Source organism: Haematobia irritans, chromosome 3 (genome assembly GCF_050003625.1).
Source record: "Haematobia irritans isolate KBUSLIRL chromosome 3, ASM5000362v1, whole genome shotgun sequence".
In the NCBI taxonomy this organism is placed as follows: domain Eukaryota; kingdom Metazoa; phylum Arthropoda; class Insecta; order Diptera; family Muscidae; genus Haematobia; species Haematobia irritans.
This window is the reverse complement of record NC_134399.1, coordinates 143,620,368-143,634,132: the sequence shown is the minus strand read 5'-3', so window position 1 is coordinate 143,634,132 and position 13,765 is coordinate 143,620,368. Positions and strand designations below refer to the sequence as shown.

Here is a 13,765-nt window from a genome sequence, read left to right as displayed (position 1 = left end):
ATTGGACATTGGAGAGTCGTATGTCTTCCAAAGTGAACAAGAACCTTCGTCATATTCAATAGAAGAGAGTTATCATTTGGTTTTGCTGAGAAATTTCCCTTTGCTTGAAAAGCTAAATAAATTCACAAGGAGAGCATTGTGACTTACACAGTAATTTCCACACATACAATTTCCCAACCAGTTTTCGTGTAGCTTTTCCGACGTTATGACATGTTAACGGGCGAATGTTGTTAATTAAAGTTTTAGAAAAAAAAAATACTTAAAAAAATGAATTATTAAAAAATACCTATATCATACAGTTTATTAAAATTAAATATTACTGAAAAGTTTATTGTTGTTAAAAGATACAGAAAAAAAATTATTTAAAAAATTCAAATACAAAAAAAATTAATCAAATTTGAAGAATATAAATGTAAATAAATGTGTTAACCTTTTTCCCCTCAATAAATAAAAAATATTATAATAAGAAAAAATTTTAGAAAATTAATCACAATTAAAGTGAAATTAAATGTTACAAATACATCACTATATATATTAAATAATAAAAAAAAATTATGTAAATTAAACTTAATACTCATTTTATAAGAAAAAGCCCGTTACAAATTTAAAGTTTTAAAGTTTAGTCAACTACAATTAAATTACCATTATTGTCGTCATCTGTGTTCCTGTTTGCAATCCTGGATCAACAAATAAAAGTAATTTCTATTTAATAAATTGTGTTCTTGTGTTCCAATAACCCCTTTTTTTTTTGCTTTATCAATTATTTATAAAATCATGATTTGCAAAGAGAACGACGATGCCGACGTCGCCGTCGTCCATTTGCCCTGACCAATAGCATTGTATTGTGTTTGAGTTAAGTTTGTTTTGTGCGTGTTTTAGTTGAATTTCCCAGTCGATGGGCAAAAAAAGAAAAAAATCTTAAAAGAACAAAAAACGGAAATGAAATAAAAAAGACCACTTTGATTTAGAAGAGTTGCTGTTTCTTTATTCTTTGTAGAAATGTTTGTCGTGTTCTGTTTTTGTTCAAATCCGTTTGTGTTTCGAGAATAGTATGTAGGAAAAATAAATATAAAATTGCTAGCTACAGAATCTCATCATATAGAATATAGAAAATAATAGTGAAAAAGGGTGTGTTCTTTAAGATTGCATTCTATTGTTTTGTTTTGTTTTTATTTTAAAACCCTGATGTACAAATATGACTCGATTGTAAAATCGTAGTGAAACAAATTGAAGAATATGTGAAAAGTGTGGCACTTCGTTTCCCTACAATATGTTATCATATTTGAATATTATTGATGTACGATTTTCCTTCAAACATTATTATCATTACATCAATTTAACCCTCTAATGTCCAAGCCCGCCTTTAAGCGGGCTTCATTTAATAAGGAAGCTGTTAGTAAAACACACCTTAAGATAACAAAAATGGGCATATTAAAAACAAAACTTATTAGATAATATTCAAGAGGCTTTGCAGCATATGCTTGTGTGTCGTTAACATTGAAAATTTAATCAGATGGCAAAAAAAAAATTGAGGCATTAGAGGGTTAAATGAAAGTTTCTTTGTTGCATATATAAACATAATTACGTATATACGTATATAAATTTGTTGTATATATAAGCAGAATTGCGAAGCGATAAACATATACGCCCCAGTTGGAGATAGAGTCATCTGACCATCTGAGGTTATCTGTTGCCCCAAGTTTGAATCAGTCCGTCAGCATGATATTAGTCTGATTTTATCTCCATCTTATAAGTGATTCCCCGATATGATCACAGTGAGAAAGAAAATGTTATCGTCCCAAGTTGAGATAGAACCCATGACCATCTGAAGTTAAGTGTTGCACTAAGGTTTGGATCAGTCCGCCAGCCTGTCTGGTATTAATTTCCCAGCAAAAAAAAAATTGGAAGCTGTCCAACAAACATTTCTTTTTAAGAGCAGCTCGGGATCCTCCATCAATCTTTTTGCATATATGTACAATAAATTTCTTTTGAACCAGTCTTAGGAAATACGCTATTTGGCGTTAGGTTAGGTTAGGTGGCAGCCCGATGTATCAGGCTCACTTAGACTATTCAGTCCATTGTGATACCACATTGGTGAACTTCTCTCTTATCACTGAGTGCTGTCCGATTCCATGTTAAGCACAATGACAAGGACCTCCTTTTTATAGCCGAGTCCGAGCGAGCCGGTGTTCCACATTGCAGTGAAACCACTTAGAGAAGCTTTGAAGCTTTGGCGTTTTAGAATGTTATTTTTAAATTTTGAACAATTAAATGTTGCAAAACAAAAAAATATAAAATCAACAAAAAACAAGTAAGGATAGTCTAAAGTCGGGCGGGGCCGACTATATTATACCCTGCACCACTTTGTAGATCTAAATTTTCGATACCATATCACATCCGTCAAATGTGTTGGGGGCTATATATAAAGGTTTGTCCCAAATACATACACTCGATCTGGACAGAATTTGATAGACTTCTACAAATTCTATAGACTCAAAATTTAAGTCGGTTAATGCACTAGGGTGGAACACAATGTTTGTAAAAAAAATATTGGTAAGATTTAAATCTGAAGCAATGTTAAGGAAACTACGCAAAAGTTTATTTATGATTTATCGCTCGATATATATATATATATATATATATATATATATATATATATATATATATATATATATATATATATATATATATATGTATTTGAAGTTAAGGAAAATTACAGCCAGTTTTACAACTTTTCGACTAAGCAGAAGCGATTTTACAAGGAAAATGTTGGTATTTTGACCAATTTTGTCGAAATCAGAATAAAATATATATCTAAACCTGAACCGATTTCAATCAAATTTGACACGCATAGCAACAAAGCTAATTTAACACCCTGTGCAAGACTTCAACTAAATCGGGGTAAATAATTGGCCTCTGTGGTCATATGAGTGCAAATCGGCCGAAAGCTATATATGGGTGCTATATCTAAATCTGAACCGATTTCAATCAAATTTGGCACACTTGACTACACTATTAATTTTACTCCTAGTGCAAAATTTCAACCAAATTTGGTCAAAACTATGGCATCTAGGACCATATTAGTCCATATCGGGCGAAAGATATATATGGGAGCTATATCTAAATCTGAACCGATTTCAGTAAAATTTGGAACACTTGACTACACTACTAATTGTACTCCTAGTGCAAAATTTCAACCAAATTGGCCCAAAACTCTGGCTTCTAGGACCATATTAGTCCATATCGGGCGAAAGATATATATGGGAGCTATATCTAAATCTGAACCGATTTCAATCAAATTTGGCACACATGACTACACTACGAGTTGTACTCCTTGTGCAAAATTTCAACCAAATTGGGCCAAAACTCTGCCTTCTAGGACCATATTAGTCCATATCGGGCAAAAGATATATATATATATATATATGGGAGCTATATTTAAATCTGTACCGATTTCAATCAAATTTTGTACACTTGGCTACACTACTAATTGTACGCAAAGTGAAAAATTTAAGGCTAATCGAGATAAAACTCTGGCTTCTGGGTCCATATAAGTGCATATCGGGCGAAAGATATATATGGGAGCTATATCTAAATCTGAACCGATTTCTTCCAAAATCAATAGGATTCTATTCTGACCCAAAAAAGGAACATGTGCCAAATTTGAAGGCGATTGGACTTAAATTGCGACCTAGACTTTGATCACAAAAATGTGTTCGCAGACAGACGGACAGACGGACATGGTTATATCGACTCATGGAACCACCCTGAGCATTATTGCCAAAGACACCATGTGTTTATCTCGTCTCCTTCTGGGTGTTACAAACATATGCACTAACTTATAATACCCTGTTCCGCAGTGTGGGGCAGGGTATAAAAATTGGAAGCTGTTCAACAAACATTTCTTTTTAAGAGCATCTCGGAATCCTCCATCAATCTTTTTGCATATATGTACAATAAATTTCTTTTGGACCAGTCTTAGCAAATACGCTATTTGGCGTTAGGTTAGGTTAGGTGGCAGCCCGATGCATCAGGCTCACTTAGACTATTCAGTCCATTGTGATACCACATTGGTGAACTTCTCTCTTATCACTGAGTGCTGTCCGATTCCATGTTAAGCTCAATGACAAGGGACCTCCTTTTTATAGCCGAGTCCGAACGGTATTCCACATTGCAGTGAAACCACTTAGAGAAGCTTTGAAGGTTTGGCGTTTTAAAATGTTATTTTTAAAATTTGAACAATTAAATGTTGCAAAAAAAATAGAAAATCAACAAAAAAAAGACAAAAATTAAATAAAAAATTCCGCCACTCGGGGATTTAAACCTGTGCCTATTGACTTTTTCTCTTCCATGAAAGCTCTTTTGAGGTTTTGTAAATTATGGTAAGATATTAACCTGTGTTCTTTATTTTTTCATTCATACTAATAAAGAACATCTTGGAAGTAGTTAGAATGTTATGCCTTGTGGTCCTATTAAGATAATATCACAAACATTTGAATTGACGTTTCGACGTTTCGTGTTCAATAGCGTTTGTGGCTTAGTGTGCTAAGGAGTTCTGTTATGGTGCCAGCACTGGTCGGACCGAAAAAGATTTTCAAAATTAGATAATTAAGAATATAAAAATGTAATAAAAAATGTTTTTCACTTCCGATGCAGTTCTTTTGGACAAGTCTTAAAAAGTACGGAATTAGGCCGTTTTAAGTAAAAACTTAAGTTTTGGACAAAGAAATTTCGCAAAAAAGAATCAATAAAAATAAAAAAAGGAATAAAAAAATCATCCCCGCTGGGATTTGAACCTGTGCCGTTTGACTTTTTCCACGGAAGTTGTTTTCAGAAGGTTTTGCAACCTACTAAAATTTTTAATATTAAATATTTATGCAAAAACATATGCCGAAAAAAAATGAAACAAAATAAAAACGTTGTATAACATAAAAAAAAATAATTTTTTATAAAAATATTTAACAAAAAATAGCCGCTGGAGAGATTTGAAACAGCGTTCTTAATTTTTTCATTATATCCCAGCAAAAAAAAGCGTCGCCAAAAAAGTAGTGAAAATGTTATTTATGGATCCGAAAGTGGTGCCAAATTGCCGCAGAAGCGATGAATTTGACATGGGTTTGTCATATGACGGATGTCCACCATTTCAACAGTCGCTGCACTGAATTTGCATCACTTCTTAAGGTGTGAGGCGAATTCAGTGTTTTGGATATGAATTAAGAAATTTTGTGATACTTTGACAAATAAACAATTTTTAAAATTTTTTTATGATTTTTAATGCATTATAACTCTTGCCTGGAACTTTTGTGATCAAATATTTTCAAAAATTCGAAATTTTTCTACAAAGGATTTAGCATTTTTTCGGCTTGATTTAAATAATTTGTACCATTTTATTAATTCTTAATCTGTTTTTAACCTATTTGAAACACAAAAAAAAATAAATTTCCCATTAAAAATATGAAAAAGCGAGTTATAAAGAAATTGCCTCAAATGAACTTCCTGTGCAGTTAAAATAAAGAACATCTTTGGGAGACCGCTTTTGGAAGTTCTTTTAAAGTTGTGCTTTAGAAGAACTTCCAAATTTTTTGCTGGGATAATAATAAAGAACATCTTCGGAAGTAGTTAGAATGGCATGCCTCGTGTCATCTTAGGTATCATATGACAAACATTTGAATAGACATTTTGATGCATCGTGTTCAATGGCGTTTGTGGCTGAGTGTGCTAAGGCGTTCTGTTATGGTGCCAACTGACCCAGGTTCAACCCCCGGTGGATGCGAAAAAGTTTTCCAATTTGGAAAAATTAGATAACAAGCAAATTAAAGTGTAACAAAAAATACTGATAACAAGTATATACAGCAGTAAGTTCGGCCAGGCCGAATCTTAAATACCCACCACCATGAATCAACTATTAGGGTTTACTTTGAAATTTCAGGGGGGTTTGATGACAGATATTCTCCCAAGCAGAGCAGATCAACTAGTACAGGCCGAATCTTAAATACCCACCACCATGAATCAACTATTAGGGTTTACTTTGAAATTTCAGGGGGGTTTGATGACAGATATTCTCCCAAGCAGAGCAGATCAACTAGTACACTTCCCCAAGATAAATTTAAAGATTTTACCTATGAAGAATATATCAGATTCTGGATTTATAAGAACAATTTTTGTTTGAGTTTTAGAGGAATCATTAATATCTCTTGTAAGTGTGCAAGAAAATTATAAAATAACGTCTTGATTTGAAATCTTAAATCTGTAGATTTTCACCCGAGAAGTAAAATCTGGAAATTTTACATTGAGTTTCAAGCAATTTTCATGATCAGTGCTCCTTCTATACCCTCAAGAAGTGAAATCGGTCTATATGAAGGCATTACCAAACCTATAAAAAACTAATCCGATATACGGTTTTGTGAGCCTAAAATATGAGAATATTTACAATTTTCGGCAAATCTGATAAAAAATGCGGTTTCTAAAAAACCAAGGAGTTAAATCGTTCTTATGGAGCCTATACTAAAATAAGGACCGATACTCACCGTTTTCGGCACACCTCTTTATGGCCCGAAAATACCTCTAGATTTCCAATTTCAGGCAAATTGGATAAAAACTACGGTTTCTATAAGCCCAAGACCCCAAATCGGGAGATCGGTTTATATGGGGTCCATGCCAAAACATGGACCGATACTCACCATTTTAGGCACATATTTTTATGGTGCTAAAGTACCTCTCGATTTCCAATTTCAGGACAATTGAATAAAAACTGCAGATTCTAGAAGCCCAAGAAATAAAATCGGGAGATCTGTCTATATGGGGGCTATACCAAAACATGGGCCGTTACTCACAATTTTCGGCACACCTCTTTATGATCTGAAAATACCTCTAGATTTTCAATTTCAGGCAAATTGGATGAAAACTTCGGTTTCTATAAGCCCAAGAAGTAAAATCGAGAGATCGGTCTATATGGGGGCTATACCAAAACATTGACCGATACTCACCATTTTTGGCACACCTCTTTATGGTCATACAATACCTCTAGATTTCAAATTTCAGGCAAATTGGTACTACGATTTCTATAAGCCGAAGACCCCAAATCGGGAGGTCAGTTTATATGGGGACTATATCAAAACCTGGACCGATATAGCCCATCTTCGAACTTGACCAGCCTGCAGACAAAAGACAAGTTTGTGCAAAATTTCAGCACGATTGCTCCATTATTGAAGACTGTAGCGTGATTGCAACAGACAGACAGACCGACGGACAGATAGACATGGTTATATCGTCTTAGAATTTCTCCCTGATCAAGAATATATACACTTTATGTAGTCGGAAATCGATATTTCGATGTGTTACAAACGGAATGACAAACTTATTATACCCCCTTCACCATTCTGTGGATATAAAATGAAAAGTGAAATTTGAAAAAAAAATTGTTTTTTCGTTTTTTTTTTTTTTAATTTCTTCATCCAAATGAACTTCCAAGGCAAAACTTCTAAAGCAATGCAAAGTATCCAAAAATGGAGTACTCCCGTTCTATGAAAAGCTCATGTAGAATTCATTGGAGATGATCCAAGCTTGCATTACTTCCGGATCACAAATTCCAAAGCTCTTTTTTACCCTGCGCCACACTGTGACCAGGGCGCCCACCCCAGGGCATTAGCCGACTTAAATTTAAAGTCTATAAATATTGTATAACTTTGTCTAGATCTGGCCAGATTTAAATATATGTATATGGGAACATAAACCTTAATATATAGCACCCAACGGATTTGCACGGATGGTATCGAAAATGTGGATCTATAAAGTGGTGCAGTAATATATAGTCGGCCCCAGGGCTTTGGAGTCGAGCCAATTTTGCTCGACTCCGAATCCAGCATTTTTCATAAGCTCGACTCCGACTCCGGAGTCGACTCCGGGTAACATAACTAAATCTCACCGTGGTGCAATGGTTAGCATGCCCGCCTTGCATACACAAGGTCGTGGGTTCGATTCCTGGCACGACCGAACACCAAAAGGCGGTGGATTATCCCACCTCAGTAATGCTGGTGACATTTCTGAGGGTTTCAAAGCTTCTCTAAGTGGTTCCACTGGAATGTGGAACTCCGTTCGGACTCGGCTATAAAAAGGAGGTCCCTTGTCATTGAGCTTAACATGACATCGGGCAGCACTCAGTGATAAGAGAGAAGTTCACCACTGTGGTATCACAATGGACTGAATAGTCTACGTGAGCCTGATACATCGGGCTGCCACATAACCTAACCTAACCTAACCTATTTTAATACCACTAATTTGTAGTTCTATTGTGGGGGTACCGTAAGTAGGTCCATATAAAGTATCGTACTTATTTATGTGTACAAAAGAAGGTCTTAATTTCACATTAGATGGCAATTTAACTCTATATTTCAAATTTAGGCCAATGTGTAATAAATAAAATAATGATATAAAATACCCATCACAATATGAGAAGATACGAACAGTATATGTATTTGTGGACCAAAATTATTGATACTATCTCAAATCCTTTAAATACTTCTACAAAATCTATGTACATAAAATTTAAATCTAACGTTATGGGACGTAACACAATTTTAACGAAAAATAAAAATGAAAGGAAAGTCTAAAGTCGGGCGGGCCGATTATAATATACTCTGCACAACTTTGTATTTAGATCTATATTTTGATAAAATCTCAAATCAGACTTCTACAAAACTCGGGCAATATTTCGGAAATATTTATAATTGTTTAGACAATTTCGCAAAAATGCATTTATGATTCATTCATTGAAAAATTTTAAAATTTGAGTCATTTCTACCCGTTTTCGACTTAGCAGAAATTTTCTCAAAATTGTATGCTCACCGAATACAATTTTGGAAAAATTTTTGTCTAGTAATTAAAATTTTGACTAAATTTTCTATAGAAATAAAATATTGGCAAAAATTTCTAAGAAATCAAATTTTGAGCAAATATATAGAAATAAAATTATGAATAACATTTTTATAGAAATAAAATTTGGCAAAATTTTTTATAGAAATAAAAGTTTGAAAAAATTATCAATAGAAATACAATTAAAAAAAATGTGTAGCAAACAAAATTTTGCAACATATTCTATAGAAACAAAATTTTGACTAAATTTTCTATAGATATAACATTTTGACTAAATTTTATATAGATATAACATTTTGACTAAATTTTATATAGAAAAAAATATTTCTATAGTAATAAAATTTTGAGTATCAGTGAGAAAAAAATTGAGAAAATTTGCTATAGAAAAAAATTTGACAATTTTTTCTTATAAAAATAAAATTTTGAAAAAATTATCAATAAAAAACAATTTTAGAACAATTTTTGTATAGTAAATAAAGTTTTGACTAAATTTTCTATAGAAATAAAATTTTTACCAAATTTTCTAATAAAAAAATCTATTACTATAAAATTTTGACAAAATTTTCTATAGAAATAAAATTTTGACCAAATTGTCTAATTAAAAAATCGATTACTATAAAATTTTGCCAAAATCTTCTATAGAAATAAAATTTTGACTTAAATTTTTATAGAAATCAAATTATCAATAGAAATAAAATTTGGAAAAAATTTTTGTGTAGCAAACAAAATTTTCTATAGAAATAAAATTTTTCAAAATATTCTATAGAAACAAAATTTTGACTCAATTTTCTATAGAAATAAAAATTTTACAAAATTTTCTATAGAAAAAAATATTTCTATAGTAATAAAATTTTGAACTAATTTTTTATAGAAATAAAATATTGACAAAATTTGCTATAGAAATAAAATGTTGACAAAACTTTTTATAGAAATAACATTTTGACAAAGTTTTCTATAAAAAAAAACAACTTTGAAAAAATTTTCTGTCAATATTCCACATATGTATATGACCTTAAAATAAAATTAAAATAAAAATAATATTGATTGTTCGAAATATTTCAAATAAATTGATATGGGCATTAAAATGGATCGATCCAGCCCATCTGCTAGTCTAACATTCTAGGTGACATAAAAAGATAGCCGTAATTGGAAGTTGATTTTCATTTACAATCATGCTGTACATTGATCGAATGAATAACGCAATGGAAACTAATTTGCGTAAAAACTTGCTGAGTTACAAAAATGTGAAGTGTTTTAAAAAATTTGGTTTAGCCGGAGTCGGAGTCGAGCAAAATTTTTACGACTCCGAATCCAGCAAAATCTTAAGAATCCGACTCCAAGACTCCGACTCCGGCTCCACAGCCCTGGTCGGCCCAGCCCGATTTTAGACTTTCCTTACTTTGTTTTTGCTGGGATATGTCAATGGTGATGGCACTAGAGATAAACGACTACAACGATAACTATCTTATGGGAAATCAACTCCGCACACAGAAAATCAATATGATTACCTCCTAGATTATTTTTATAAGCTAGTTTTGAACGATGAACATGTAATATGTTTGTCAGAACCATGTTAAATTGGAGCATTGGTGCCAGTCCTGTGATAGATAAGCCAGTGGCAATGGCCAAACGAATATTATTGTTTAAAAGATAATACGGCTAAAAAACGGGCACGATTGGATCGGTTTTGGAAATAATTTTGATGCATCACAAAATGAATGCATAGATGGTCAATTCCATACTATAAAACACACATTTTTATACTGCCCTTATAAATATGTATTCTCTTTTTTATTTTTGGAAAATAAATGTTAATGTTTTAATTTTGCTGTTGCTTTTTTCGGGCAAGCATAACAAACCATGCTAAAAAGATATTCATGTTCATGCAATAAAAGAATGTTTGCTTCTGGGAGACCTTTAAACTTGTGTGCCTTTTATAGAAAGTCCTCGGAGACTTTTTTTTAATTTTCTACTAGAAAAAATCTCACATGTATGCTCGAGTATGTTTGTGTTTGTATATGTAAATGTCGGTAAGAAACAAGAAACCTATTTCAGGTGTCAAATGCACACACACACACGTATGTAGTGTTTGTTCTGTGAGTATGAGAGCGCGTGAGAATTTCGTGTTAGTTTTGTACCAACATTACCTCCCTCCCCCAACCACCTTTTCAGTTGCGTGTTGTAGTTGTTACTGTTGTTCTGGTAGGTCTGTTTTTAATTTCGTTTTCTCGAAGGGGCTTTCCCTCTTTGTTTTTGTTGTCATAATGTGTCATGGCTGTATGAAACATGGCAAAAAAATTGTTGTTAATATTTAATTATGCTGCGGCTTAAAAACAAACACCCTGAACACCAAAGCCTATACAGACACACATACACACACATACAGACATGAGTATCATCTACACGTAAACCTTTTTACACAGGCACTCTAATATAGGACAAACCAATCCATTGAGCCAAAGCAACAGAAACAACAACAACAACAACAATGTCAAGCATTATTAAATATGCACATAAGAGTTAAGCTTTGGGGTTTTGTTTGTTATTCGACGTGAACAGTGTTTTGATAGAATCGAAGTTTTGGTGAGAATAATAGTGTGGATACATTATAGGTGAGCACAGCTTGTTTATATAGTAAATTATATCAATTTATAACAAAAATCTGGAAACATAAAATAAAGCGAAAAGGTGTTTAATATTATTAATACTCCAGAAAACAAAATTGAAAGTTCTTCCTAAGTCATTACTTTTAAAATACGTTCAAAAATGCTCTTCTACATGGACAAAAAATGTTTTTATATGTTTCGATGTAAAAAGTATCTTCGGTACTTAAATTATTATTACGGCACACAGAAAAATATCACCAAAATATTTTCAATTAAAACAGTTAATTGATGCTGAAAGTCAAAAACTTAATTGATACAATTAACTTTTTACTCAAACTCGGAAAACTAAGCCAGTTCAAAAAATGTTTTTTTTTTTTTTTTTAATTTTTTAATACCAAGAATTAATTCATACAATCGATGTTTAACCAAAATAGAAACATGAAGTCAATAAATATGGTAGAACACATTATGTTTGGCACATTTCATTTTCTTAAATATAATGTTTTTGGATGCAAACATATATAAATTTAGAAATATCCTTTAAACATATATATGTTTAGAAATGACACACAGAAAAAAAATATCACCAAAATATTATCAACTAAAACAGTTACTTGATGCTGAAAGTCAAAAAATTAATTGATACCATTAACTTTTTAATCAAACTCGACTAAGCTAGTTCAAACAAGTATACATGGCCGTAAGTTCGGCCAGGCCGAATCTTATGTACCCTCCACCATGGATTGTGTAGAAACTTCTACTAAAGAAGGTCATCTACAATTAAATTACTTGGGCTGTGTCCAATGGCAAGGTATCTTTAAACTTCTTAACATCATCTTCTAAATTGTAAGTTAGTCCATGCGCGATATATAGTAGACAAAAGAAAAGCCGATTAAATACGTATATATTCAGTTCTTGACCGATATATATAGGAAAGAGATAATTACGAACCGATATGAACTTTTGTGTGGTAAATATAGAACCAGAATTGAAATGTGGTGGTCGCTTTATATGGGGGCTATATACAATTATGAATATGAGTCTAACAAAAATGGCAGATTTTTTACTGTTTCGTAGACTGGTAGAATTCTTGATAATTTGGCAAAAGCATTTCATAGTTGGAGAGGACTCCAACTATGAAATGCTTCATAAATTTTCTATAGAAATAAAATTCTGACAAAATTTTCTATAGAAATAAATTTTTGACAAAATTTTCTATAGAAATATACAATTTTTGGGGCCATATATAATATAGATCGATACGGACCAATTTTGGCATGGTTGTTATCGGCCATATACTAACACCACGTACCAAATTTCAAACGAATCGGATGAAATTTGCTTCTCTTAGAGGATCCGCAAGTCAAATCTGGGGATCGGTTTATATGGGGGCTATATATAATTATGAAGCGATGTGGACCAATTTTTGTATGGTTGTAAGAGACTATATACCAACACCATATATGAAATTTCAGCCGGATCGGATGAAATTTGCTTCTCTTAGCCCATTAGCAATACCATCCGACCTACATAAATAACAACTACACAGAAAAAAATATCACCAAAGTATTTCCAATTAAAAAGTTAATTGAATTTGAAATTTTTATACCCACCACCATAGAATGGGGGGTATATTAACTTTGTCATTCCGTTTGTAACACATCGAAATATTGCTCTAAGACCCCATAAAGTATATATATTCTGGGTCGTGGTGAAATTCTGAGTCGATCTGAACGTGTCCGTCCGTCCGTCCGTCTGTTGAAATCACGCTAACTTCCGAACGAAACAAGCTATCGACTTGAAACTTGGCACAAGTAGTAGTTATTGATGTAGGTCGGATGGTATTGCAAATGGGCCATATCGGTCCACTTTTACGTATAGCCCCCATATAAACGGACCCCAAAATTTGGCTTGCGAGGCCTCTAAGAGAAGCAAATTTCATCCAATCCGGCTGAAATTTGGTACATGGTGTTAGTATATGGTCTCTAACAACCATGCAAAAATTGGTCCACATCGGTCCATAATTATATATAGCCCCCATATAAACCGATCCCCCGATTTGGCTTGCGAGGCCCCTAAGAGAAGCAAATTTCATCCGATCCGGCTGAAATTTGGTACATGGTGTTAGTATATGGTCTCTAACAACCATGCAAAAATTGGTCGACATCGGTCCATAATTATATATAGCCCCCATATAAACCGATCCCCCGATTTGGCTTGCGAGGCCGCTAAGAGAAGCAAATTTCATCCGATCCGGCTGAAAATTTGTACGTGATGTTAGTATATGG

The 13,765-nt window shown here is 32.9% G+C and overlaps 1 protein-coding gene across 1 annotated transcript in view; it reads left to right on the top strand.

Moving 5' to 3' along the window:
- Positions 1–496: 496 nt before the first annotated feature.
- The window catches only part of LOC142229025 (uncharacterized), a 549,429-nt gene continuing 536,160 nt past the window's right edge, over positions 497–13,765 (top strand). The window contains exon 1 of the mRNA XM_075299556.1: positions 497–695. The gene's annotated coding sequence lies outside the window, so the exon portion shown is untranslated. The remainder of the gene's footprint in view (positions 696–13,765) is intronic.